Source organism: Adiantum capillus-veneris, chromosome 17 (assembly GCF_014529385.1).
Source record: "Adiantum capillus-veneris isolate H3 chromosome 17, ASM1452938v2, whole genome shotgun sequence".
Taxonomy (NCBI): domain Eukaryota; kingdom Viridiplantae; phylum Streptophyta; class Polypodiopsida; order Polypodiales; family Pteridaceae; genus Adiantum; species Adiantum capillus-veneris.
This window is the reverse complement of record NC_140947.1, coordinates 97,008,889-97,033,490: the sequence shown is the minus strand read 5'-3', so window position 1 is coordinate 97,033,490 and position 24,602 is coordinate 97,008,889.

The window sequence follows — 24,602 nt, the reverse complement described above, 5'->3', positions numbered from 1 at the left end:
AAGTAAATTAATGACAATTGTACACATAGGCAAAATCACTTGATTGTTAATCTTTGTAAATGTAATAGTTACAAACCATTGTCATTATTTAAAAATTATACATGGTTTTCAAAAAGACGTATAAAAGTCGTCTCATGATACATAAGCTATGACAAAAAGAAACTAATGCTATCTAGCTATGGCTAAATTGACGTCATCTAATCAGATGTCTCATCGCGTCCAAGCGGCGTATCTGTCGGATTCTGCAACAAAAAACAATAAGATAGTTTTTTGTAAGTATAAACATATAGCGACGTTTATTAAACAATACAATAAATAGAAAAGAATAAACCCTAATACTAACCATGTTGCCGCGAGAACTCAGGATGTCTACAAGGGCGTTTAAGCCCTTCTTGCCTGCTTACTTACGCTCGTACGGTGTGGGATCACGTCCTGTAAACGACCACCGTCAAAACATACAAAGAATCCATTATGTTAGAATTTAAAATCCCATAAACCCTAAACTATCAAACATAGACGCGAAAACACTTACAAAATCGGCCTCAAATGATGCCAACCCACCGCTCCCCAAGTGGTGCGAGCTCCTTGCCTCTACTTGCGCTCTGGCTGCCTCCTTTTGTTGCTTCCACTTGTCGGGATTCTTGTGTGCTTCTTTCTTCGCATTCTTCCAATCTTCTTTGGCCAGCCAAGTTGGTATGCTCCACCCATGCTTGATTGCTTTTTGCACTACGGAACGCTTATGCTTGTAGCATTTGCGCATTCAAACCTTCATCACATCTTCATTGAAGCAGTCATCCCGTGTTGGGATGGGAAACTCCTCATGAATCATGCCGATGACTCTGTCTTTTAATTCATTTGGTACTTCACTCCAGGTTTTTAGTATGTAGTGTCTAAACACCTGAGAGAAAAGACCGCGCATGCGCAAAATCACCTTCTTGCCTTCATCATCCAAGATAATGCTGCCACTGAAGTTGACGGAGTAAGGCAAGCCCTCTCGCCGCTGACGCGTGAACCTAGGTGTCTCAACAGGGGTCTCTAGCAGCGTGTCAACGGGGGTACGGACGCCAGGTGTCTCCACTGGAGTCTGAGCCCCTAAGCGAGAAGTGTCCACTGTAGTGACTCTTGGAGGAGTAGCTAGTGGTGTGTAGTTGCAGGGAACGGCAATCAGTCGCGCAAAACCTAGTGTCAATGGTGATGCCGTGGTTGGTGTCGGGACGGGCAAAGAAGGGGAGGATAAAGAGCCTCGTTGAACACGAGGAGGTGTCAAAGCATCGATGGCAGCATCCCCACAACGACCACTACCGCCACCACTAGAGCACCGGCGCCTAGACGAGTGTGAAGATCGTCTTGTCGACACTGAAGCTTTAGAGTGCGCTAAATGCTCCAAAACATAGGGAGATGCGGAAGGAGTAGGAACGCACAATGGTGCGCCAGAGTGATGACGCTCCACGTACCACTGTCTCTGCTGGGGTGACAAACAAGAAAAAAACTCCTCATCATCCATACTTGCATTAAACACACGAACATCTAAACTTAATATTGAATGAATGGAGTAGAAAACATGGACAAGTAGATAGATAGATAGATAGATAGAGAGAGAGAGAGAGAGAGAGAGAGAGAGAGAGAGTTTCTCTTTCTCACTCTCTTTGACTCTCTCGGTGTCTCTCTTTCTCTCTCATACTTTTTATCTGTCACTTACTAATGTATCCCACTGTATCAAATGACCGAACGTGCGACATCATGCACATCAAGATTCTATTTTAATCAACACGTGGGGCGCCGCCGGGTGTTAACCGTTATACGTGTGTAGAGAGAGAGAGAGAGAGAGAGAGAGAGAGAGAGAGAGAGAGAGAGAGAGAGAGAGAGAGAATCATAGAAAGAGAGTGAAAACTCAGAAATTGAGCGAGCGAGAGAGAGAGAGAGAGAGAGAGAGAGAGAGAGAGAGAGAGAGAGAGAGAGGGACAGAGAGAAAGAGAGAGCGCAATGGAGCAGATGGTGAGGCAAGCTTTTCCATGCATGGGAATCCCCCATATATTTTTTGCCCTTTTACCAAAAAAATATTTCCTATTATATAAGTTACTTTTGCTTTTTCTTCCATTTTTCACAAACGTTTTAGCCTTTATTACATAAATAAGACTTATGCTAATCAATCACGATGTAGTATAAATAAGTAAGCTTTCCTTGCTGATCTCTCTTTTGACCTTAAGCATTAAATATATATATTCTAAATCACATTATATATATTTAGTATTTTCAAATATTATTTTCATGTATATATATTATTCCACCCTACCACACTAGTTTTCACTTTCAAACCTCAACCCCGCTTTCAAATTTCAATAATACCTCCATCTACATGATTGCCAATCTTTTCAACACTCTAAGTGATGTTTTCATACACATGAAGGAGCTTACACTTGAAGGCAAGAGAGAAGTCCACTCAAAGGGGACCACCAAAAGACCTTGGTAGCCACAAATAATACATTATTTGGCTGAATTTTTGCATAGAAAAGAATCCCGAATCTGAAGAAGTGTTCAACATGAAAGTTGTAGCTCGTGAGCTCAACTTTTAGCTCAACATTTTTCAGAATTTTTGGAGTTATGAACGCGGAGTTATGATATTTGTGGTGGACCCCAGTTTTCTCGTGTAATGGTAACACAGGCCATCCCCAGTTTTCTTCCCTCTAGAATGGCTATGGTTCTACAAGTCTTCAAGCATGATTCCAAGAGACAAGGCTCTTTTAATGAGGTCTTGGCAAGTCTATAGTAATTCTATCACCATTTTTGGAGGATCCATCCTCATCAACAACTATCCACCTTCGACAACCTCTCTTGTAAATTTCTTGCCTCTCTCTTCTCTCCCTAACAAGCTTATGTCTAGCCAAAGCTAGACTATTGTAAATATCTCCTATCCTCTACATCCTACCCACATTCTCTCTTCTTCTCTCTCTATTGAATCTAGTATTCTATATAATGAGGAGACAAGATGGGAGCCACAGTCACATGCACCCCATTTTCCTAGTTATCAAAGTGGGACACTCACCTCAATTAGAAATATTGCTAAATCCTCCCCTCCTTCCCTATATAAGGAGGCCATGAGAGCTCACTGGGGGGGGGGAGACACACACACACACACACCTATCGATACACACCCTTGTGCTACATGTTTGTAGCATGAACCCTAATCAGATAATCACAACACCATCACCATCACCATGCACAAAAAATGAGCACCATACCTCCACACCACTTGTAATTAAGGGTTGAAGGCACAATTTCAAGAAGAAGAAGGGTGGACACACTCATGATATTCCTCGCCATTAACTCCCATCTCTCCATTATGCCTCCTACGATCTTGTTCCCTTTTTATCTTCTTGCCATACGCTACCTATTGTATTCATCTTTTACAAGCAATCAACACACTCCATCTTAGTGCCATACCTTGTGTCGCTTTGGATACATTTCATTGTGAGTATGGTATATGCTTGTTCCTTGCTATTTTTTTATATTTTTTATTTTGCTTATGTTAAGGTGTGTGGATTAGCCACCATACACACACACACACACTCTCTCTCCCTCTCATATTTCTATCATCTTGCTACTTGCATCTTGAGGTGTGAGAATTTGCCACCTTTGTATGAGAAGTGAGCATACTTGCATGTTTTCCTGACCTCATTATCTTCCTTACTAAATGCACGAGTAGCAAGCCCATTCTCACTCACTCACCACTCCTCTCACCTTATTCTCCGAGCACCCCATTCCACATTTGGGAGTGGATCTTGAAAGTGTTTTCCATGGCATTTTTCATTTTGTATATGTATGCGTCCTAGCCGCATATCTTGCGAGGTGGTGCTCCTATTGTGTACCTCCCATGATGAAGCCATTGTGCATAGCCTTGGTGTAGAGGCCACCGGGTCTTTTTTTTCACACCCGCCTCTCATTTGGTGCCCCCACGGAGGAGGGCTCTTGAAACCTTCAGTTTACAAGGCTGACATGTTTACTTCTCCTCATGGACGAGTGGCTTCTTGAATTCTCGAATTGGACCATTGAAGAGGAAGAGCTTCAAGAAGGTTTGACGCAAGTCATCAAGACACTCTTGCTAGGGTGTTGTATTGTTAGCATAGAAGAGGTGGTAAGACCCTCTTTCCCTACTCAAATTGTTTACATTTCTCATCATCCCTACAAGCGTAAAATCAAGGCACAAGCTGCATCATGCTCACATTGTAGCCAAAAACCGCACCTTTGACATGAGTGCAACCCAAAGGGAAGAAAAGGCCATCATTTTCTCCCTTGACATCCGCAGAGGCGTTCTCACATCGGTAGGCTTTCAAGTAGCACCACACCTCTCTACATTTACGTCCCCATATTCGCCACCTATTCCACCTACGCGCACAAAAAGCCTTCAAAATTTGAGGAAGCTACTATGAACGCGTGGTCCCTCTCTCTCCCTTGCACCAAAAGATTCAAGGGTTTTCCAGCGCCGACAATCACCATGTCTCCAAAACAAAAGGATAAATCTTCCAAAGTCTTTCTATACCTCACTCTCATCTCATGAGCCAGGAACTAGAAATAGCAGCATGGATTTTACGTCGTCTACCGAGTGAAGTGGCGGAGCTTGTCATCGACAAGGTCTTTGACATAGGGTTTGCTTGGTGGAAAGACAAGACCCTCCACCTTCAAGGAGTGTTACATGTGAATCAAGGCTATGATGACAACTATACATCTTGCTATGTATCCATCCAGCTTGGATTAATACAAGTGGTAAGACTCACCACCTACCTTATCACACCTGTGTCTACACTAGATGGCACTCTATCTTGCAGGAAAGTGATGTTGCTCAAAGAGAGAGAGTTCAAGATTTTCCAAGAGCTTGCGAGAGGGGCAGTCCTAGAGCTAGAGGACAACTATACAGCTTGCTATGTATCCATCCAACTTGGATTAATACAAGTGGTAAGACTCACCACCTACCTCATCACACCTTTGTCTACACTAGATGGCACTCTATCTTGCAGGAAAGTGATGTTGCTCAAAGAGAGAGTTCAAGCTTTTCCAAGAGCTTGCTAGAGGGGCATTCCTAGAGCTAGAAGACGAAGACAACCTTGTCCTGTGGTACTATAAATTTGACCTTGACTACCAAGAGCTCTACACCTCCGACTATAACCTTCCACCACAAAGGAGAGAGACTTTCCGAATTATCATGTGATGGACCCATCACAACAACCTTTTGCAAGGAACCAAAATTATGCACCACAACGAATTCAATCAATCAAAGTAATCTTGGACCACAAGATGTTTTATCAGCAGATCATTACAACCATGTTTGGTAGAGAACGACTGCAAGAGATAAACACCTCTTCTCTACCCTTTATCCTCCCTATGATTAATCATGAAGTATCTTTTGATATAGTTATATTCATCCTTCTATAGTATGTTTTCCATCTACCGAGCACCCATGTATTAAATCTCTACTTTAAAAAAAAAAAGGGATTTCTAAGTCGAGTTAATTTTCTCACTCTCACAATGGCAAGTGTAGCATTTCCAACCTTTACTAGTAAGGAGGGTGAGGATGCTACAGACTTTCTAGACAACTTGGAAATAGCATGTGTCATCTCTGCGAGGGATGATGATGCTTCACACTTGCGCATCTTCCCACTTCTAATGAAGATGGAGGCAAGATCATGGTACAATGTCTTGGCACAAGAAACCAAGGAACGATGGGACTTATTAAGAGCAGCCTTTGTCAAGCGTTTTGGAGAGGGAACAATATCAGAGAAGCTATGTCAATTGTTGACAGAATTGAAGCGAGGCAGTATGCTACAGTACACATCATATGAGTCAAAGCTTGTAGATTTATGGGGGCGATGGGTTGCATCGCTAAGAGAGGATGAGGGGGCACCTGATTTCCTAAAGAAGGATCGGTTTGTGGCTGGGTTATGGCCAACTCTTAAAGAGAAGGTGAAGGGAAGGTTTCCTGCTACGTATGAGCTAGCAGTTGAAGTGGCCCGCCTTAAAGACAAGAATTTGTGCCTACAAGCCAGGAATATCGATGAAGAGGAAGCCGTTAGGACCCAACCATCTCTAGCGCCACCTACAACAGCCGCCCAGAGGATTCAACGACAAGAACCAATTAAAGATCAGCAAGACCTGCTCAACCGAATCACCAATCAACTTGAGAATCTCTCACTCCATTTGATACAACAAGGGCATGCACACAATCGCAACCAAGAGCAACGGAGAGGACAACGAAGGCAAAACCAAGAATACCACTGCTACAATTGTGGGGAGGATGGTCATGGCATGTACTACTGTCCACACCCAAGGAGGCATAATTTCAATAGAGGAGCCAGACAAAACCAGGTTTCACCATCGAGAGCAAGACCACCACCACCGAGGGCACCACAACAAGCACCACATGTGCAAATCCTACAACCACCCATTCAACCATATCCACCACCACCACAACCTCTCATTCCACCCTTACCCCCACCACTAGTTGGCAATCAAATAGTAAGCGTCATCAGTCTTGAAGGTAAGGGAAATGAGAAAGTGGAGTAGGATATCAAGGAAGTGGCAAAAGGTAAGACCAAGTTTAAAGGAGTAGATGCCATGGGGGTAAAGCGTGCTAGGCATGGTGAATTTTCCCAAAAAGAAGAAAAGATGAAGATTAAAGGGGAATCTAGAAAAAAGCCATTCAAGTCACAACGTAAAATTGACATTGTAGATTTATCTTTGGGTGAATGTTCTAAACCATATGATTTGGTTCAAGATGTTTTTGTGCAGGGCCCAAAAATCACCTGGCCCCAGTTACTCCACCTAGCACCTAGGGTGAGGAGACAATGGACAAAGATGGTAGTAGCACTAGACGACCAAAGCCAAAGATAGTTGGGGCTATCTCTCGGAGGAATCTAGATGACATACTACTAGTGATGGATGCCCACATCAAGGGGCAACAAGTCTCCAATGTGTATATTGATGGAGGAGCACAAATCTTTGTCATGAGCGAGCAGATGATGCATCGTCTTGGCCTAGAAGTAAGTAGGCCGGCACCACGCCGAGCCAAGATGGCAAATAATGTTAAGGTTTGTTGTGTTGGAATTGTTAATGCAGTGCGCATCAAGGTTTTCAACACTGAAGTGGATGTAGATGTCTTCATCATGCCAACCAAAGGGGAGGGCTACCCAATCATTCTAGGGAGGCCCTTGCTTATGGCTATGAGGGATACGCAAAATTGGGGCACAGGTATGCCCCGCATGCAAAGTAAAAAGGGTAAGGAAATTCTTTATAACATGAAGACTGGTAAGCAGAATGAGATGGACCTAGAGACCACCATCGATGAGTTCCCCAGTGATTTTACCGCAATGTCAAAGAAAGACTCTACATCGACAGACGAAAGTGATAGCTCCATTGAGGTAATGGGCCTCACATTCAACCACAACAAGGTGGACCCTTCAAATTTGCAACCATAGGTGAAAGCGGTGAAGACACTTCCAACTACCCTTATGGCACGAGATTGGTGGAAGACGACCAAAAGTTATATTGGCAAACACTTGGCAAGTCCTTTCTAGAGAAAGACTCATGCAGAGAAATGCAATTGAGGTCTACTGGCACTTTAGGTTTTCCTTTTGTGAACATTGTGTGTAACATTAATTTGGGAAGCTCTTTAAGTTGGGTTGCGACAAGAGTGGAAGGATTGACGTCAACAACCAGTGGAATCAATCTAGGACACACCAATCAAGGAAGAATGGTTTTGCATACCAGTGGTAACATGGAGTCATTTTTCATAATGTGGTTTGCATTTTATCTTTTGTACATGGTGGGATCTCTTGTGCAACATGCACCAACCATGTAATCTATCCATGTGGGCAACAGGTCTCTATCAATTTGGCATGAAAAGGGACAACAAGCAAGATATGAGGATTATGGTTTCTTACTCCCTTTTGGCTATGTGTCTGGACGAGGAAGCCATGCATGGTGCCACTTTGGAATCCTTTCAAGGGCTGATCAAGTTCTTTCCATACCTTCTATCACTTATGCAAGAGTTAATTCTTGTGCAGCTTGTGGACTCAAGAATCATTATAAATGTGATCTTCTGAAGAAGGCATTGTTGCATACAATGTCTTTACGCTTAGTGTGGGACCCAGGTGGACACCGAAAAAAACTTTGGGGAGTCTCGTGCTTCCAAGGGATCCATTATTCCCTACAAGGATCTACCAGCCACCAAGGAGAAATCCTACTCTATTTCAACATGCTCCAGAAGAAACTAGAGGCATGAATACCTCTAGCCTTAGGGGGAGGGCTAATGAGGCAAGCTTTTCCATGCATGGGAGCCCCCCATATATTTTTTGCCCTTTTACCAAAAAAATATTTCCTATTATATAAGGTACTTTTGACTTTTCTTCCCTTTTTCACAAACGTTTTAGACTTTATTAAATAAATAAGACTTATGCTAATCAATTACGATGTAGCATAAATAGGTAAGCTTTCTTTGTTGATCTCTCTTTTGACCTTAAGCATTAAATATATATATTCTAAATCACATTATATATATTTAGTATTTTCTAATATTTTTTTCATGTATATATATTATTCCACCCTACTAAATATTTTATTCACTAGTTTTCAGTTTCAAACCTCAACCCCACTTTCATATTTCAATAATACCTCCATGTACATGATTGCCAATCTTTTCAAGTCTCTAGGTGATGTTTTCATACACATGAAGGATCTTACACTTGAAGGCAAGAGAGAAGTCCACTCAAAGGGGACCACCAAAAGACCTTTGCAGCCACAAATAATACATTATTTGGCTGAATTTTTGCATAGAGAAGAATCCCGAATCTGAAGAAGTGTTCAACATGAAAGTTGTAGCTCGTGAGCTCAACTTTTAGCTCAACATTTTTTAGAATTTTTGGAGTTATGAATGCGGAGATATGATTTTTGTGGTGGAACCCAGTTTTCTCGTGTAATGGTGACACAGGCCATCCCCAATTTTCTTCCCTCTAGAATGGCTATGGTTCTACAAGTCTTCAACCATAATTGAAAGAGACAAGGCTCTTTTAATGAGGTCTTGGCAAGTCTATAGTGATTCTATCACCATTTTTGGAGGATCCATCCTCATCAACAACTTTCCACCTTCGACAACCTCTCTTGTAAATTTCTTACCTCTCTCTTCTCTCCCTAACAAGCTTATATCTAGCCAAAGCTAGACTATTGTAAATATCTCCTATTCTGTACATCCTATCCACATTGTCTCTTCATCTCTCTCTATTGACTTTGGTATTTTAAATAATGAGGAGACAAGATGGGAGCCACAGTCACATGCACCCCATTTTCCTAGTCACCAGAGTGGGACACTCACCTCCATTAGAAATATTGCTAAATCAATTAGAAATATTGCTAAATCCTCCCCTCCTTCCCTATATAGGGAGGCCATGAGAGCTCACTGGGGGGGGGGGGGGGAGACACACACACACACACACACACACACACACACACACACACACACACACACACACACACCTATCGATACACACCCTTGTGCTACATGCTTGTAGCATGAACCCTAATCACATAATCACAACACCATCACCATCACCATCACCATCACCATCACCATGCACCAAAAATGAGCACCATACTTCCACACCACTTCTATCTAAGGGTTGAAGGAACAATTTCAAGAAGAAGAAGGGTGGACACACTCATGATATTCCTCGCCATCAACTCCCATCTCTCCATTATGCCTCCTACGATCTTGTTACCTTCTCATCTTCTTGCCATACGCTACCTCTTGTATTCATCTTTTACAAGCAATCAACACACTCCATTTTGGTGCCATACCTTGTGTCGCTTTGGATACATTTCATTGTGAGTATGGTATATGCTTGTTCCTTGCGAATATATATATATTTTGTTTGCTTATGTTAAGGTGTGCATATTCGCCACCATACACACACACTCTCTCTCCCACTCATATTTCTATCATCTTGCTACTTGCATCTTGAGGTGTGCGGATTCGCCACCTCTGTATACGAAGTGAGCATACTTGCATGTTTCCCTGACCTCATTATCTTCCTTACAACATGTACGAGTAGCAAGCCCATTCTCACTCACTCACCACTCCTCTCACCTTATTCTCTGACCACCCCATTCCACATTTGGGCATGGATCTTGACATTGTTTTCCATGGCATTTTTCATTTTTTATATGTATGCATCCTAGCCGCATATCTTGCTAGGTGGTGCCCCTATTGTGTACCTCCCATGATGAGGCCATTGTGCATAGTCTTGGTGTAGAGGCTACCGGGTCTTTTTTTTCACATCCGCCTCTCATTTGGTGCCCCCACGGAGGAGGTCTCTTGAAACCTTTAGTTTACAAAGATGACATGTTTACTTCTCTTCATGGACGACGAGTGGCTTCTTGAATTCTCAAATTGGACCACTGAAGAGGAGGAGCTTCAATAAGGTTTGACACAAGTCATCAAGACACTCTTGCCAGGGTGTTGTATTGTTAGCATAGAAGAGGTGGTAAGACCCTCTTTCCCTACTCAAATTATTTACATTTCTCATCATCCCCGCAAGCGTAAAATCAAGGCACAAGCCGCATCATGCTCACATTGTAGCCAAAAACTGCACCTTCGACATGAGTGCAACCCAAAGTTAAGAAAAGGCCATCATTTTCTCCCTTGACATCCGCAAAGGCGTTCTCACATCGGTAGGCTTTCAAGTAGCACCACGATTCTCTACATGTACGTCCCCATCTTTGCCACCTATTCCACCTACGCCCACAACAAGCCTTCACAACTTGAGGAAGCTACTACGAACGCGTGGTCCCTCTCTCTCCCTTGCACCAAAAGATTCAAGGGTTTTCCAGCGCCGACGATCACCCCGTCTCGAAAACAAAAGGGTAAATCTTCCAAAGTCTTTCTATACCTCACTCTCATCTCATGAGCTAGGAATTAGAAACAACAACATGGATTTTACGTCATCTACCGAGTGAAGTGGCGGAGCTTGTCATCAACAAGCTCTTTGACACAGGGTTTGCTTGGCGGAAAGACAAGACCCTCCACCTTTAAGGAGTGTTACTCGTGAATCAACGCTATGATGACGAATTTATAGCTTTCTATGTATCCGTCCAACTTGGATTAATACAAGTGGTAAGACTCGCCACCTACCTCATCACACCTGTGTATACACTAGATGTCACTCTATCTTGCAGGAAAGTGAAGTTGCTCAAAGAGAGAGAGTTCAAGCTTTTCCAAGAGCTTGCTAGAGGGGCAGTCCTAGAGCTAGAAGACGAAGACAACCTTGTCCTGTGGTACTATAAATTTGACCTTGACTACCAAGAGCTCTACACCTCTGACTATAACCTTCCACCACAAAGGAGAGAGCCTTTCCGAATTATCATGTGACGGACCCAGCACAACAACCTTTTGCAAGGAACCAAACTTATGCACCACAACGAATTCATTCAATCAAAGTAATCTTGGACCGCAAGATGTTTTATCAGCAGATCATTACAACCATGTTTGGTAGAGAACGACTGCAAGAGATAAACACCTCCTCTCTACCCTTTATCCTCCCTATGATGAATCATGAAGTATCTTTTGATATAGTTATTTTTATCCTTCTATAGTATGTTTTCCATCTACCGAGCACCCATGTATTAAATCTCTACTTTTAAAAAAAAAAGGGATTTCTAAGTCGAGTTAATTTTCTCACTCTCACAATGGCAAGTGTAGCATTTCCAACCTTTACTGGTAAGGTGGGTGAGGATGCTACAGACTTTCTAGACAATTTGGAAATAGCATGTGTCATCTCTGCGAGAGAGGATGATGCTTCACGCTTGCATATCTTCCCACTTCTAATGAAGGTGGAGGCAATATCATGGTACAATGTCTTGGCACAAGAAACCAAGGAACGATGGGACTTATTAAGAGCAGCCTTTGTCAAGCGTTTTGGAGAGGGCACAACATCAGAGAAGCTATGGCAATTGTTGATAGAATTGAAGCGAGGCAGTGTGCTAGAGTACGCATCATATGAGCCAAAGTTTGTAGATTTATGGGGGCGATGGGTTGCATCGCTAAGAGAGGATGAGGGGGCACCTAATTTCCTAAAGAAGGATCGGTTTGTGGCTGGGTTATGGCCAAATCTTAAAGAGAAGGTGAAGGGAAGGTTTCCTGCTACGTATGAGCTAGCAGTTGAAGTGGCCCGCCTTAAAGACAAGAATTTGTGCCTACAAGCCAGGAATATCGATGAAGAGGAAGCCGTTATGACCCAACCACCTCTAGCACCACCTACAACAGCCGCCCAGAGGATTCAACCACAAGAACCAATTAAAGATCAGCAAGACCTGCTCAACTGAATCACCAATCAACTTGAGAATCTCTCACTCCATTTGATACAACAAGGGCATGCACACAATCGCAACCAAGAGCAACGGAGAGGACAACAAAGGCAAAACCAAGAATACCACTGCTACAATTGTGGGGAGGATAGTCATGGCATGGACTACTGTCCACACCCAAGGAGGCATAATTTCAATAGAGGAGCCTGACAAAACCAGGTTTCACCACCAAGAGCAAGACCACCACCACCGAGGGCACCACAACAAGCACCACCTGTGCAAATCCTACAACCACCCATTCAAACATATCCACCACCACCACAACCTCTCATTCCACCCTTACCCCCACCACCAGTTGGCAATCAAATAGTAAGCGTCATCAGTCTTGAAGGTAAGGGAAATGAGAAAGTGGAGTAGGATATCAAGGGAGTGGCAAAAGGTAAGACCAAGTTTAAAGGAGTAGATTCCATGGGGGTAAAGCGCTCACCAACATGATGGATATGGAAAGAGAGGAAACAAGACTCAAGGCTGCCATTCTAAGGCTTCCCTCTAGAGGAAAGGTTGTCGTTGTATGGCTGCCCTCTAGAGGAAAGGGAATCCTTTGCATCAACGATGCTATGCCTTTGCTCATCTGTAGAGAAAAAAGCAAGGGAGGTATCCTTGTTGCCCATCGCCGCCCGATGTATCGCCCTATTATCAGGGATGAAACTGGAAAATGTTGGGGTTCATCTGTAGAAAAAATGGGCTGATCTGCTCCCTACCCGCCACCCAACCTAATGATGCTCCTCTTGGGACGCCCTGCACCCCCACGGCCTGTGCATACACTCACCTCTCCTAGTGCCTTTTGCCCTCTCCTATATACCCCCAAGAGAGTGGGTCGTCAATTTTTCACTAGCCACGACCTCAAGAAAAAGGGGAGAGAGAGGAAAATCAGTACGATTAGCCTAGTAGGGCCATGGGAAGAATATGGCAAGGCTAGGAAAAATATTCCCAGCATGCATTATTCTACTAGCCATGGAACAAAGCCAAAACCCAAGGCTAAACATGGTTAGATACATCTTGCCATGAGAAAGAAACCTCACACTGGTTGGGCACAACCCTCGCACAACCACAATATAGCCCTCACTCCCTAATACCTATCCTTCGGAGAAACTGGGATCGACTGGACGAATCTAGAGAGATGCTGAAACTCTAACACCATTCTCAGCTCTTGGAAAGGAAGACAAACTAGGATGCTAGAGTGAGCAATCTACGAAGAGTTTTCTGGATGAGGATATCTACATCAAACTCTGCAGTAGAAACATATTGTAGAAAATACAATCCAACCACTACACCGGACGATATCCGGGAAGTAAAATAGTGTCTGGAGCTATTGGATGATCCATCCAATGCTAGCATTGACAAAATTTTGTGCCACAAGTATTTCAGTGAACTAAAGAGCATTGTGACGCCTCAAGAGATGATGGAGGTGTGTGATAGTGCAAGAATAAGTTTTAAGGCCTACAAAGCTTTGTACAGAATTGTAACACTAGGACACATGGCAAAATGACTTTTTAGGTTGCTGTCGACACCTTACAATGACAGTGAAAGAACAAGAAGACATCTAGAAGTACACAGGATTGCCCTAATAAAATATGTATGGATGGTAGTAAAGTTAGGCATTTTCTTTCATACTACTCTCACTCCAAAAGTCCCACTAAGTTTTAGTTTTGGAAAAAAGTATGTGACATTATGACCTACAGAGGTAACAAAGCACCCCTTGGAATTAGGCGTGCTCATATGTGGCAGTCCGTTGAAGATATTTGTTGTCTGCTTGAAAAGGCAAAGCTAACTTCTAATGAGATATTCACCTTGAATTTTGTACTCAATAGTTTCATAACGCAAATGGTTGATGCATGGGGGGAACCACACATACTACATTACACGGTGGGTTGAATAGTTGCTCTCTACTGTAAGAGTGTGTATGTGTTTAACCTAAAGTTTGTTTTTTTAGCACATTATTTTAGCACATGGTGCATTTTTTCTTGACAGGTATGGTTCATTAGGCATCTGGAGTAGTCAAGGAATGGAGCGCTCACACTATTAGGAAAAAGCAGTGTAATTTAAAAATACTCGTTGTTGGTGGACGCATTTCTTACACCCCCTTTTTTGTAAATTTGTGCATACGAACATGATTCCTGATGTCAAAAGTGTGTGTGGGCTTTCTTTTGTGGGGTTTTTAGCTTGCTTTAGCAAGCACATGTACATGCATTGCAAGTCGCTAGTCTAGTGGCAGTTGTTGGGCTACTATAAGTGCCGGTGAGTGAGTTTTTTGAAGTGAGACTTGTATATAACTAAAACTCATGTACAAACTTAAAAAAGTTCAGCCAAACTCCAAAAAATTGCAGGTTTGAGCTCATTGTGCCTTCTTGATGGTTTCGGTTGCAGGTTTTGCCCTCGCCATGCCTACTCTACGTGTAGTCGTGTTGGGACAGCTCCCTGTTCTCATCCATTTTGCATGTAGCGGCGTGTCGATTCAAATTGGTCATATTCATGTTTCTTGCCAGTCATTTTTCAAGCTTTTTCTTGAGCTTTAAAATGCCCCAATTGGAGTTGTGCTCTTCAGGTTACGACTAGTTCTCTGCAGGGTTATGGCCATGGCAGCCTAATGGCAAATTGTGTATGCAGACAGATTGGGAGGGCATGTATCTGTGAATTGTGGAATTGATGTTGAATTTGTGGGTTTTTGATATTCAATTATGAAAGGGGAGGCCCTTGTCTTCATATGCATTGGTCGGCGTGTGCTGTAAATCCATGCTTTGGTAGGGTTTTGCTCCTATGTGGCATAGTCTCTTGGGTGTGCGATGACCAGTAAGTTCCCAAGGGGACTACTCCTATTGGAATTGTGGTGTTTCAAAAGGATTTTATGAAGCTTTTTGAGTTCTTGTAGTGCTCTTTCAACGCTCTTGGGTGACATCGCCATAGAAGGTTCAAAATCCCTCTATAGGTCAAAACATTTAGGTCAAATCTAGTTCTCTGCAGGTTTATGGCCATGCCAGCGTATAGGTCAAAACATTTAGGTCAAATCTAGTTCTCTACAGGGTTATGTCCATTTAGGTCAAAACTAGATTTAAATCAATAATGTCGCTGCTGAAGTCGACGGAGTAAGGCAAGCCCTCTCGCCGTTGACGTGTGAACCTGGGTGTCCCGGCAGGGGTCTCTAGTGGCGTGTCAACAGGGGTACGGACGCCAAGTGTCTCCACTGGAGTCTGAGCCCCGAAGCGAGGAGTGTCCACTGCAGTGACTCGTGGAGGAGTAGCTAGTGGTGTGTAGCTGTAGGGAACGGCAGTCAGTCGCGCAAAACCTGGTGTCGATGGTGATGCCATGGTTGGTGTCGGGACGGGAAAAGAAGGGGAGGGTAAAGAGCCTCGTCAACCACGAGGCGGTGTCGAAGCATCGGTGGCGGCATCCCCACAACGACTGCCACCGCCACCACTAGAGCATCGGCGCCTAGACGAGTGTGAAGATCGTCTTGTCGACACCGAAGCTTCAGAGCGCGCTGAATGCTCCGAAACATAGGGAGATGCGGATGGAGTAGGAACGCACGATGGTGCGCCAGAGCAATGACGATCCACGTACCACTGTCTCTGTTGGGGTGACAAAGAAGAAAGAAACTCCTGATCATCCATACCTACATTAAACACAGGAACATTTAAACTTAATATTGAATGAATGGAGTAGAAAACAGGGACAAGTAGATAGATAGATAGAGAGAGAGAGAGGTGCTCATCGTCTCTGCTTGTGAGAACATACCTAGAGCATACGTACCTGGAGTGGATGCAAAGACCATTAAATAAAATGACGCAATGACGCATATAAATACAATGACGCAATGATGAAATGATGCAAATACTTAGAGAGCCAGAGTTTTTACAAAACGGAGCAAAAATTGTTCAAAACGGAGAATCGTACAAGAACTTGAAGGTGCTTGTAGCTTTGGAATGTTCAAAGGCTAGCAGCAACAGAAAGCGTTCTTCTTCTATTCAACTTGAGTGATGGAAGAGGCAAGTGCATAACTCTGAATTTTCAATAGAGAGAGAGAGAGGGAGAGAGAGAGAGAGAGCACAATCAAATCTTGCAGTCGAAAAACCAGGTGGTGGAGTTGCATGTGGCCATGGATTGCCCAAGATGTGAGCGCAAAATCAAAAGAGCGTTATACACCATGGAAGGTACTTAGAGAGCGAGAGTTTTTACAAAACGGAGCAAAATTGTTCAAAACGGAGAATCGTACAAGAACTTGAAGGTGCTTGTAGCTTTGGAATGTTCAAAGGCTAGCAGCAACAGAAAGCATTCTTCTTCTATTCAACTTGAGTGATGGAAGAGGCAAGTGCATAACTCTGAATTTACAAAACGGAGCAAAATTGTTCAAATACAATATTTATGGCTTTAAGAGATCTCTCTCTCATCCTCGCATAGCTCAGCATAACTTCCTATATCTATATAGAGCTATTTGTTTAAACAGATGTCCTCTGTTTCATTTTGTAGATCCTCTGCATGCACCCCATAGAGAGTAGCAGCTTGATGTTCGTCTGGCACCACCTCCACGGCTTCTGACTGAGCATCTTCTCCGATCTCCTCCATTGATGCTGTTGTGATTGGCACATGGTAGCCTTCATACATCCGTGCACTACGAGGGGCTACCTCTATGACGTACCACCAGTTTGATGCAGACTTTGTAGGATGAATATTACCTGCCAGAGCCACATAACTTACATGAGAGCTTCCAAGCACATAAATTATAAAATGGGATGTTAATTATTTACATACTTACTTGTTCACAATGCTCGGGGAGTACGAAAGCGTTTCTTAGGTCAATCCATTTCTTAGTTGAATCCACCTCAAGAAAACCAGACTCTCCTCTACACACAGTAGCGTTACGACCCTCCATGATTATCTTAAACCATTGCACGTCAAACAAGTCGACAAAAAATCCTCTATAATCGATCCTCGAAATCTCTTGTAACGTGCCGAAGTAAGTGAGTTCCACCACCACAGGATCTGCATCAGAGGATCCTCGTCGACTAGACTGTTCAAATTTTTCCATGATTCCACAATCTTAAGTAAAACGCTTTTTGTCGATCCGTTCCACCCTAAAATGTCGACCTTTACACCATGCTGCTGTGTATGACTTATACTATAACCAACAAAGATTATGAGTGGCCGTTCAAACATCTAGAAAGTTACTAGTCGTACATTGCAAACATACCTTGGTCGCGCAACCCTGAGAGTACTCCCACTCTTCCTTAGTCACTTCTTCACCGCACTGATGTGCGCTTTTCAATTGGTTGTGCAACCATCTTAAGCTCATGAATGTTGGTAGGATCTCTAGACCCGTCGGATAGTGCATCGGTGATCGTCTTCCTCTTATCCACTCGATTCGTGTCCTTTGTCGCTCTTTCTTTGCATCCTCATATTGTGAAATCCACTTCTGCATGACTGGATTGTGAAGCATGAAAAATCGGTTGATTTTAGCCTCTAGATCTTCTGTCATCATCTTCTCAACACTGAGATTGCACATGACAATCCCAGATATGCGCTCATCATCTATGGTTCGCCATTGCGTGTCCCGGTCTTTATCAAATCCGTCTAGCCACTCTCCAATGTACACTAGGGACTCTGATACTAGCCAACCTTCTCCCATGCTACCCTCCGGACGTGCCTTCTGATGCACATATCCCTTGAGCGTTTTCATGAAACGTTCTAAAAAGAACATCCATCTGGAATGTACTGTGCCAGCTATTTCCACCTCATCAACTATGTGAACAAGAAGATGCACCTGAATGGTTAGCATGGTAGTAGGAAAATGTTTCTCAAACATGAACACAACCTCCGCAACGTTTAGTTTCACAAATGGTATGGAGTCTATGTTGATCTCCTTTTGTGAGATCCATTGCACCAACTTCGCAAGTTTGTAGATTGTGTTACGGACGTCAAGAGACAAACATCCCTCAATGGAAACCGGTAAAATAAACTGCAAAACACGTGTATCAATGATATTAAAGTCCACACACGAATTTGTTACACAATTCCCACAATGATATACTCCACTATGAACATACCTGACACATTTTATGCCGGTCGTGTGACTTCAAACCCGTAAGCTTTCCTTCTTTAGTAAAACACGTTCGGAGCAAGTGCATTACGCCAGTGGGGGTCCGCAAAGATAGAATGGTCTCTTTTACTTTGCATTCTTGGGCTCCGGTAAAAATCCATGGATCCATCGGACGCTGTTTGCGGCCAATATTGCTCCATACGATCCACATTTTTGAGGTCAACTTTGGATCCCAAAGTATCTTTCTTGCTAGTCAGATGGTCCCATAGTAGATTTAATTTACCCACATTGTTGAATATGTGCATTGGATCGAGCAAGTGATTGATCATGAGTCGGGGCCAGTATGGTAACTCGTACCATAGAGATAGTCTCTTCATCCTTGGGGGCAATCTCTTTCCAAAAAGCCGTTGTGTAACACATGATTCTCTAGAAGATACGCTTGATGACCTTCGTAGATTTGCTTCTTCAATGAGGGCGCCCTACGTGCATTCAGTCTAGGTCCACATGTGACACATGCTCTGTATCCGCTTGTTTGAAGCCTTGCATGTATACACATGATAATAGATCAGCTTGAGAAAAACCAAGATTTATAGTGTCTGAGTGAGGAGTGTAAATAGATCACCTGAGCATTCTGTTAGTCCGGGATAGTCATGCATGGTCCACATTAGAATGCCTCTCATCAAAGCATTCCCTCCACCTAGGTGTTGGCTCATATCCACCACTTCTATGCCAATCCACAATTGTTGTAGCTCTTCCAATAGTGGACGAAGATACACATCCATATTCTTCACTTTATATCACCCCGGCACAATCAAGCTTAGCCATAGGTGCCCCTTCTTTGTAGTCAACCACGGGGGAATGTGGTAGTTGATGATGACAATGGGCCATACACTGTAAGATGTTGATCTTTGACCAAATGGATTTACGCCATCCATAGCCAGGCCTAAGCACAAATTTCGAACTTCCCTGGCAAAGTCCGACTATGTTCCATCTATATGTTTCCAGGCTGCACAATCTGCAGGAATCCGTAGCACACCATCCGAAGATTTATTCTCCTCATGCCATGATTCTAGGGAGGCCATGGACTTACATTCGAAGAATTTCTTGATGCGAGAAAGCAGAGGAAAATGTCGCAAAACCTTTTGTGGAATTTCTGTTCCGTGGAGATCTACTCGATATCTTTCGGAATCACATTTCGGACACTTCTCCATGTCTATGTATTCCCCTCTGAGAAGAATGTAGTCATTAGGACAAGCGTGGATCGAATTGTAATCCATCCCCAAGTTTCGCAAAATCTTTCTTGCTTCCTCTCGGGAATCTGGCATCACTTTATCAGCTGGTAGTATGTGCTCTTTAAGAAATCTACACAACATAAAAATACGGTACAATTGTGTACAAATCTATCATATCATTATACATTTAGAGGTTTATTAAAGTAAACTAATTGTAATAGATCACCTGAAAAGCGTTGTGACGCTAGTGTCACTCCATCCAAACTTTGCCTGCATGGTGAGAAGAACCACGAGCGCTTTCAATCTAGACACACGTGCTCCATTATACAATGGAGTATCGGCTTCACTTTTCATATCATCATAGATAAGCCTTTCTGAATCCATGATCGTCTCGATCATTTCATCAATCTCGGGCTCAAACATTGCCTCGTTGGGAATGTGGTCTGCATGATCATCCCTCGAGCTGTCACAGGCTACATCTTGTGGCCTCACATATGCTGCTTGACCAAAGCGCCTGCGAACACGTCTATTGGGTTGCAAGATTGCTGCCTATTGGCCAACGTCAGAGTCCGACGAGTTATAATTGGCCACAAATCAATCTATAATAGATGGATCGAACTCGCAAAATTCGTGAACATGCTGCAAAGAAATGCGTCTTGTCCGTCGCACAGCATGCTTGCAATGATTACAAGGACATAAGATCCTCATTGACAAATAGGTGCTTCGGTTGGACGGCCCCACATCCTCGTCACTACTCATAATGAGGGTAAAAATATTATAGCCTGGACAACAAATTTAATCTTCTATTGGCATTCTTCATCTTCTCTCTCTCTCTCTCTCTCTCTCTCTCTCTCTCTTTGTTCACACTGTAAACTACCTCACATTCTGTAGTCATGTCCAATCCCCGCACACCTCGGTCTAGAGGTGCACGGAGATCAGAATCATTGGGTTATAATCTCGTCTTTATTGGTCAATGCCTATATTTGTGGGTACAAGAAATCTACACGCCCACGTCTACATGATACTGCATGTAGTGGACAAAACCCCTTTGTCTCTTCTCTAGCTGTAGCATTTCACAGCATCTTAACATCTTTTCACAGTAGAGCTTTGTTTGTAGCATGCAGGTACTCCATTCTTGCAATGTAGTTGATGTCTGCTCAAGGCTCTTAATTCTTACTCTAGATTTGACGGGGTGGTGTGTGTGTGTGTGTGTGTGTGTGTGTGACCCTTGGAATCGTCATCTTGCATCACTAATTTCTGTGTAGACTCAATTTGCTCTTCCATTAGCTGATCATGATGGCTTATTGTATAGTAGCAGCAATCGAACATGCAGGTGGAATTGCTGGTCCGCATGGACTGTCGAGGCTGTGAGCGCACACAAAAATGTAAATTTAACCTTATCTTAAATGATAAAAAGAAGAAAATGGTATAACCTTTCTATCACCCAAGTGTGGTAGATTGGTTATGCCAATTTCCTCTTCAATAACAGGTAAATAACGTACATAAAGCTAAATCTAATCTAATATAATGTAAATCTAAATCTAACGTAAATAAACCTAAATTAATACGTGTCTAGAGAGAGAGAGAGAGAGAGAGAGAGAGAGAGAGAGGGAGAGAGAGAGAGAGAGGGAGACTCATTATTGTCACAGACAGACAGAGAGAGAGAGAGAGAGAGAGAGAGAGAGAGAGAGAGAGAGAGAGAGAGAGAGAGAGAGAGAGAAGGAGAAAGCGCAATGGAACAGACGATGAGGCAAGCTTTTGCAAGCATGAGAACCCCCCATATATTTTTTTCCCTTTTACCAAAAAAATATTTCCTATTATATAAGTTACTTTTGATTTTTCTTCCCTTTTTCACAAACGTTTTAACCTTTATTAAATAAATAAGACTTATGCTAATCAATCACGATGTAGCATAAATAAGTAAGCTTTCTTTGTTGATCTCTCTTTTGACCTTAAGCATTAAATATATATATTCTAAATCACATTATATATATTCAGTATTTTCTAATATATTTTTCATATATATATATTATTCCACCCTTCCAAATATTTTATTCACTAGTTTTCATTTTCAAACCTCAACCCGACTTTCAAATTTCAATAATATTTCCATCTACATGATTGCCAATCTTTTCAACACTCTAGGACGTCATGTTTTCATACACATGAAGGAGCTTACACTTGAAGGCAAGAGAGAAATCCACTCAAAGGGGACCACCAAAAGACCTTTGCAGCCACAAATAATACATTATTTGGCTGAATTTTTTCATAGAGAAGAATCCCGAATCTGAAGAAGTATTCAACATGAAAGTTGTAGCTCGTGAGCTCAACTTTTAGCTCCAATTTTTTCAGAATTTTTGGAGTTATGAACTCGGAGCTATGATTTTTGTGGTGGACCCCAGTTTTCTCGTGTAATGGTGACACAGACCATCCCCAGTTTTCTTCCCTCTAGAATGGCTATGGTTCTACAAGTCTTCAAGCATGATTACAAGAGACAAAGATCTTTTAATGAGGTCTTGGCAAGTCTAGAGTGATTCTATCACCATTTTTGGAGGATCCATCCTCATCAACAACTATCCACCTTCGAAAACCTCTCTTGTAAATTTCTTACCTCTCTCTTCTCTCCCTAATAAGCTTATGTCTAGCCAAAGTTAGACTATTGTAAATATCTCCTATCCTCTACATCCTACCCACATTCTCTCTTCTTCTCTCTCTATTGACTCTGGTATTTTAAATAACGAGGAGACAAGATGGGAGCCACAATCACATGCACCCCATTTTCCTAGTCACCAGAGTGGGACACTCACCTCAATTAGAAATATTGCTAAATCCTCTCCTCCTTCCTTATATAAGGAGGCCATGAGAGCTCACTCGGGGGGGGGGGGGGGGGGGGGGGGGAGACACACACACCTATCGATACACACCCTTGTGCTACATGCTTGTAGCATAAACCCTAATCACATAATCACAACACCATCAGCATCACCATCACCATGCACAAAAAATGAGCAGCATACCTCCACACCACTTATAATTAAGGGTTGAAGGCACAATTTCAAGAAGAAGAAGGGTGGACACACTCATGATATTCCTCACCATCAACTCCCATCTCTCCATTATGCCTCCTAAGATCTTGTTCCCTTCTCATCTTCTTGCCATACACTACCTATTGTATTCATCTTTTGCAAGCAATCAACCCACTCCATCTTGGTGCCATACCTTGTGTCGCTTTGGATACATTTCATTGGGAGTATGGTATATGCTTGTTCCTTGCCATTCTTTTTAATTTTTTTTTGCTTATGTTAAGGTGTGCGGATTCTCCAGCATACACACACACACTCTCTCTCCCTCTCATATTTCTATCATCTTGCTACTTGCATCTTGAGGTGTGCGGATTCGCCACCTCTGTATGAGAAGTGAGCATACTTTCATGTTTCCCTGACCTCATTATCTTCCTTACTACATGCACGAGTAGCAAGCCCATTCTCACTCACTCACCACTCGTCTCACCTTATTCTCCGACCACCCCATTCCACATTTGGACGTGGATCTTGAAATTGTTTTCCATGGCATTTTTCATTGTGTATATGTATGCGTCCTAGCCGCATATCTTTCTAGATGGTGCCCCTATGTGTACCTCCCATGATGAGTCCATTGTGCATAGTCTTAGTGTAGAGGCCACCGGGTCTTTTTTTTCACATCCGCCTCTCATTTGGTGCCCCCACGTAGGAGGGCTCCTAAAACCTTCAGTTTACAAGGCTGACATGTTTACTTCTCTTCACGGACGAGTGGCTTCTTGAATTCCCAAAATCGACCACTGAAGAGGAGGAGCTTCAAGAAGGTTTGACGCAAGTCATCAAGACACTCTTGCCACGGTGTTGTATTGCTAGCATAGAAGAGGTGGTAAGACCCTCTTTCCCTACTCAAATTGTTTACATTTCTCTTCATCCCCGCAAGCGTAAAATCAAGGCACAAGCCGCATCATGCTCACATTGTAGCCAAAAACCGCACCTTCGACATGAGTGCAATCCAAAGTTAAGAAAAGGCCATCATGTTCTCCCTCGACATCCGCACAGGAGTTCTCACATCGGTAGGCTTTCAAGTAGCACCAGGCTTCTCTACATCTACATCCCCATCTTTGCCACCTATTCCACCTACGCCCACAACAAGCCTTCACAACTTGAGGAAGCTACTACGAACGCGTGGTCCCTCTCTCTCCCTTGCACCAAAAGATTCAAGGGTTTTCCAGCACCACCGACAATCACCCCGTCTCCAAAACAAAAGGTTAAATCTTCCAAAGTCTTTTTATACCTCACTCTCATCTCATGAGCGAGGAACTAGAAACAGCAGGATAGATTTTACGTCGTCTACCGAGTAAAGTGGCGGAGCTTGTCATCGACAAGGTCTTTGACACAGGGTTTGCTTGGCGGAAATACAAGACCCTCCACCTTCAAGGAGTGTTACTTGTGAATCAAGGCTATGATGACGACTTTACATCTAGCTATGTATCCATCCAACTTGGATTAATACAAGTGGTAAGACTCACCACCTACCTCATCAGCCCAGTGTATACACTAGATGGCACTCTATCTTGGAGGAAATTGAAGTTGCTCAAAGAGAGAGAGTTCAAGCTTTTCCAAGAGCTTACTAGAGGGGCAGTCTTAGAGCTAGAAGACGAAGACAACCTTTTCCTGTGGTACTATAAATTTGAACTTGACTACCAAGAGCTCTACACCTACAACTATAACCTTCCACCACAAAGGAGAGAGCCTTTGCGAATTATTATGTGATGGACCCAACACATCAACCTTTTGCAAGGAACCAAACTTATGCACCACAACGAATTCAATCAATCAAAGTAATATTGGACTGCAAGATGTTTTATCAGCACATCATTACAACCATGTTTGGTAGAGAACGACTGCAAGAGATAA